This window comes from Oncorhynchus masou, unplaced genomic scaffold (genome assembly GCF_036934945.1).
Source record: "Oncorhynchus masou masou isolate Uvic2021 unplaced genomic scaffold, UVic_Omas_1.1 unplaced_scaffold_12745, whole genome shotgun sequence".
In the NCBI taxonomy this organism is placed as follows: domain Eukaryota; kingdom Metazoa; phylum Chordata; class Actinopteri; order Salmoniformes; family Salmonidae; genus Oncorhynchus; species Oncorhynchus masou.
In genome coordinates, this window is record NW_027002580.1 from 842 (window position 1) to 6,216 (window position 5,375).

A 5,375-nucleotide genomic window follows, 5' to 3' on the forward strand; every position below is an offset into this window, starting at 1 on the left:
ACCCTCTAACAACCCCCACTACCTTCTAACTAGCCCCGCTACCCTCTACGACCTTTAACTAGCCCGCTACCCTCTAACAACCCGCTTCCTTTAACTAGCCTCCGCTACCCTTTAACAACCCTTTAACCAGCCTTAGCAACCCTTTAACTAGCCCCGCTACCCTTTAACAACCCCCACTACCCTCTAACAACCCTTTAACCAGCCCCGCTACCCTCTAACTTGACCCACTACCCTCTAACAACCCCCACTACCCTCTAACAACCCTCTAACTAGCCCAGCTACCCTCTAACAACCCTTTAACTAGCCCCGCTACCCTCTAACTAGCCCCGCTACCCTCTAACTAGCCTCACTACCCTCTAACAACCCTCTAACTAGCCCCGATACCCATTAGCTAGCAGCCTCAGATGCTGTGTGTTTGACCCAGCTAAACATTGTTGTTTATTTATTTTAAACTAAAGTTTTCTTTGTTTCAGGAAGTCAACACTAAGTTCTGTGGAACGACCTCCATCTCCCACCTGGCTTACAAGCTGAAGCCTCGCTACCACTTTGCTGCGGTAGAAGGAGTTCACTATGAGAGACTACCTTACAGGTACACACTATCACACACACAACACAACCTTACAGGGTAATACACACTGTATATAAACTACCATACTATGACTTTGCTGCGGTAGAGGGCGTTAATGTGTGTGTGTGTGTGTGTGTGTAGGAATCATGTTGTTCTTCAGGAGAATACTCAGCACGTCAGCAGGTTTATCGCCCTGGCAACTGTCAACAACCCAGAGAAGAGAAAGGTGAGGTCTCGCTGTAGTGGAGGATGTTATTGACCACTCCCCTCTCTGTAGTGGAGGGTGTTATTGACCACTCCCCTCTCTGTAGTGGGGGATGTTATTGACCACTCCCCTCTCTGTAGTGGAGGATGTTATTGACCACTCCTCTCTCTGTAGTGGAGGGTGTTATTGACCACTCCCCTCTCTGTAGTGGAGGATGTTATTGACCACTCCCCTCTCTGTAGTGGAGGATGTTATTGACCACTCCCTCTCTGTAGTGGAGGGTGTTATTGACCACTCCCCACTCTGTAGTGGAGGATGTTATTGACCACTCCCTCTCTGTAGTGGAGGATGTTGTTGACCACTCCCCTCTCTGTAGTGGAGGATGTTGTTGACCACTCCCTCTCTGTAGTGGAGGATGTTATTGACCACTCCTCTCTCTGTAGTGGAGGATGTTATTGACCACTCCCTCTCTGTAGTGGAGGATGTTATTGACCACTCCCCTCTCTGTAGTGGAGGATGTTATTGACCACTCCCTCTCTGTAGTGGAGGATGTTATTGACCACTCCCTCTCTGTAGTGGAGGATGTTGTTGACCACTCCCCTCTCTGTAGTGGAGGATGTTATTGACCACTCCCCTCTCTGTAGTGGAGGGTGTTATTGACCACTCCCTCTCTGTAGTGGAGGATGTTGTTGACCACTCCCCTCTCTGTAGTGGAGGATGTTATTGACCACTCCCCTCTCTGTAGTGGAGGATGTTATTGACCACTCCCCTCTCTGTAGTGGAGGATGTTATTGACCACTCCCCTCTCTGTAGTGGAGGATGTTGTTGACCACTCCCCTCTCTGTCGTGGAGGATGTTATTGACCACTCCTCTCTCTGTAGTGGAGGAAGTTATTGACCACTCCCCTCTCTGTATTGGAGGATGTTATTGACCACTCCCCTCTCTGTAGTGGAGGATGTTATTGACCACTCCCCTCTCTGTAGTGGAGGATGTTGTTGACCACTCCCTCTCTGTAGTGGAGGATGTTGTTGACCACTCCCTCTCTGTAGTGGAGGATGTTATTGACCACTCCCCACTCTGTAGTGGAGGATGTTATTGACCACTCCCTCTCTGTAGTGGAGGGTGTTGTTGACCACTCCCCTCTCTGTAGTGGAGGGTGTTATTGACCACTCCCCTCTCTGTAGTGGAGGGTGTTATTGACCACTCCCCTCTCTGTAGTGGAGGGTGTTATTGACCACTCCCTCTCTGTAGTGGAGGGTGTTATTGACCACTCCCTCTCTGTAGTGGAGGGTGTTATTGACCACTCCCTCTCTGTAGTGGAGGATGTTATTGACCACTCCCCTCTCTGTAGTGGAGGATGTTATTGACCACTCCCCTCTCTGTAGTGGAGGATGTTGTTGACCACTCCCCTCTCTGTAGTGGAGGATGTTATTGACCACTCCCCTCTCTGTAGTGGAGGGTGTTGTTGACCACTCCCTCTCTGTAGTGGAGGGTGTTATTGACCACTCCCCTCTCTGTAGTGGAGGATGTTGTTGACCACTCCCTCTCTGTAGTGGAGGGTGTTATTGACCACTCCCCTCTCTGTAGTGGAGGGTGTTGTTGACCACTCCCCTCTCTGTAGTGGAGGGTGTTGTTGACCACTCCCCTCTCTGTAGTGGAGGGTGTTGTTGACCACTCCCCTCTCTGTAGTGGAGGGTGTTGTTGACCACTCCCCTCTCTGTAGTGGAGGATGTTGTTGACCACTCCCCTCTCTGTAGTGGAGGGTGTTGTTGACCACTCCCCTCTCTGTAGTGGAGGGTGTTGTTGACCACTCCCCTCTCTGTAGTGGAGGGTGTTGTTGACCACTCCCTCTCTGTAGTGGAGGATGTTGTTGACCACTCCCCTCTCTGTAGTGGAGGATGTTGTTGACCACTCCCTCTCTGTAGTGGAGGATGTTGTTGACCACTCCTCTCTGTAGTGGAGGATGTTGTTGACCACTCCCCTCTCTGTAGTGGAGGATGTTGTTGACCACTCCCCTCTCTGTAGTGGAGGGTGTTGTTGACCACTCCCCTCTCTGTAGTGGAGGATGTTGTTGACCACTCCCCTCTCTGTAGTGGAGGATGTTGTTGACCACTCCCCTCTCTGTAGTGGAGGATGTTGTTGACCACTCCCTCTCTGTAGTGGAGGATGTTATTGACCACTCCCCTCTCTGTAGTGGAGGATGTTGTTGACCACTCCCCTCTCTGTAGTGGAGGATGTTGTTGACCACTCCCTCTCTGTAGTGGAGGATGTTGTTGACCACTCCCCTCTCTGTAGTGGAGGATGTTGTTGACCACTCCCCTCTCTGTAGTGGAGGATGTTGTTGACCACTCCCTCTCTGTAGTGGAGGATGTTGTTGATTGGCTGATAATGGGTCTCTGTACGTCTATGTAGATAATTCATTAACAAATCAGCCGTTTCGTGCTACAATAGTCATTTACTATATTAACAATGTCCACACTGTATTTCTGATCAATTTGATGTTATTTTAATGGACAAAAATGTTGCTTTTCTTTCAAAAACAAGGACATTTCTAAGTGATCCCAAACTTTTGAACGGTAGTGTACCAGGATGTATTGTATGTAGAACCTCTATGTATCTGTGTATCTCTCTCTAGTACCAGGATGGGTTTAACATAGTGAGGAGCAGGGAGGCATCCGAGCTGGCTTAGGGGTTAATATTGTCTCTCTCTCTAGTACCAGGATGGGTTTAACATAGTGAGGAGCAGGGAGGCATCCGAGCTGGCTTAGGGGTTAATATTGTCTCTCTCTAGTACCAGGATGGGTTTAACATAGTGAGGAGCAGGGAGGCATCCGAGCTGGCTTAGGGGTTAATATTGTCTCTCTCTAGTACCAGGATGGGTTCAACATAGTGAGGAGCAGGGAGGCATCCGAACTGGCTTAGGGGTTAATATTGTCTCTCTCTCTAGTACCAGGATGGGTTTAACATAGTGAGGAGCAGGGAGGCATCCGAGCTGGCTTAGGGGTTAATATTGTCTCTCTCTCTAGTACCAGGATGGGTTTAACATAGTGAGGAGCAGGGAGGCATCCGAGCTGGCTTAGGGGTTAATATTGTGTCTCTCTCTAGTACCAGGATGGGTTTAACATAGTGAGGAGCAGGGAGGCATCCGAGCTGGCTTAGGGGTTAATATTGTCTCTCTCTCTAGTACCAGGATGGGTTTAACATAGTGAGGAGCAGGGAGGCATCCGAGCTGGCTTAGGGGTTAATATTGTGTCTCTCTCTAGTACCAGGATGGGTTCAACATAGTGAGGAGCAGGGAGGCATCCGAGCTGGCTTAGGGGTTAATATTGTCTCTCTCTCTAGTACCAGGATGGGTTCAACATAGTGAGGAGCAGGGAGGCATCCGAGCTGGCTTAGGGGTTAATATTGTTCTCTCTCTAGTACCAGGATGGGTTTAACATAGTGAGGAGCAGGGAGGCATCCGAGCTGGCTTAGGGGTTAATATTGTCTCTCTCTCTAGTACCAGGATGGGTTTAACATAGTGAGGAGCAGGGAGGCATCCGAGCTGGCTTAGGGGTTAATATTGTCTCTCTCTCTAGTACCAGGATGGGTTTAACATAGTGAGGAGCAGGGAGGCATCCGAGCTGGCTTAGGGGTTAATATTGTCTCTCTCTCAGTACCAGGATGGGTTTAACATAGTGAGGAGCAGGGAGGCATCCGAGACTGGCTTAGGGGTTAATATTGTGTCTCTCTCTAGTACCAGGATGGGTTCAACATAGTGAGGAGCAGGGAGGCATCCGAGCTGGCTTAGGGGTTAATATTGTCTCTCTCTCTAGTACCAGGATGGGTTTAACATAGTGAGGAGCAGGGAGGCATCCGAGCTGGCTTAGGGGTTAATATTGTCTCTCTCTCTAGTACCAGGATGGGTTCAACATAGTGAGGAGCAGGGAGGCATCCGAGGCTGGCTTAGGGGTTAATATTGTGTCTCTCTCTAGTACCAGGATGGGTTTAACATAGTGATGGAGCAGGGAGGGCATCCGAGCTGAAGCTTAGGGGTTAATATTGTCGTCTCTCTCCAGTACCGGGATGGTTTCAACATAGTCGAGGAGCAGGAGGCATCAGAGCTGGCTTAGGGGTTAATATTGTGTCTCTTCTAGTACCAGGATGGGTTTAACATAGTGAGGAGCATGGAGGCATCCGAGCTGGCTTAGGGGTTAATATTGTGTCTCTCTCTCTCCAGTACCTGGGATGGGTTCGACAGTGCAGTCCGATGGAAGCAGTGGAGGCATCCGAGGCTGGCTTAGGGGCTAACATTGTCTCTCTCTCTCAGTGCCAGGATGGGCTTAGCATCGATGAGGAGCAGGGAGGCATCCCGAGCTGGCTTAGGGTTAATATTGTCGCTCTCTCTCTCCAGTACCTGGATGGGCTTCAACATTATCCGATGAAAAGCATGGAGGCATCGAGCTGGCAGGGTTAATATTGTCTCTCTCTCTCCAGTACCTGTATGCCTTCAACATTATCGACGAAAAGCATGGGCATCATAAGCAAGGGAGTTAATATTGTCTCTCTCTCTCTCCAGTACCTGTATGCCTTCAACATTATGATGAAAAGCATGGAGGCATC

General features: G+C 49.6%; 1 long non-coding RNA gene across 1 annotated transcript; it reads left to right on the plus strand.

Annotated features, from left to right (window-relative positions):
• Positions 1-479: 479 nt before the first annotated feature.
• Positions 480-5,272, plus strand: LOC135530147 (uncharacterized). Its single transcript, XR_010453810.1, has 3 exons — positions 480-589; positions 710-794; positions 5,250-5,272. It is a non-coding gene; the product is annotated as an uncharacterized LOC135530147 (long non-coding RNA).
• Positions 5,273-5,375: the final 103 nt, after the last annotated feature.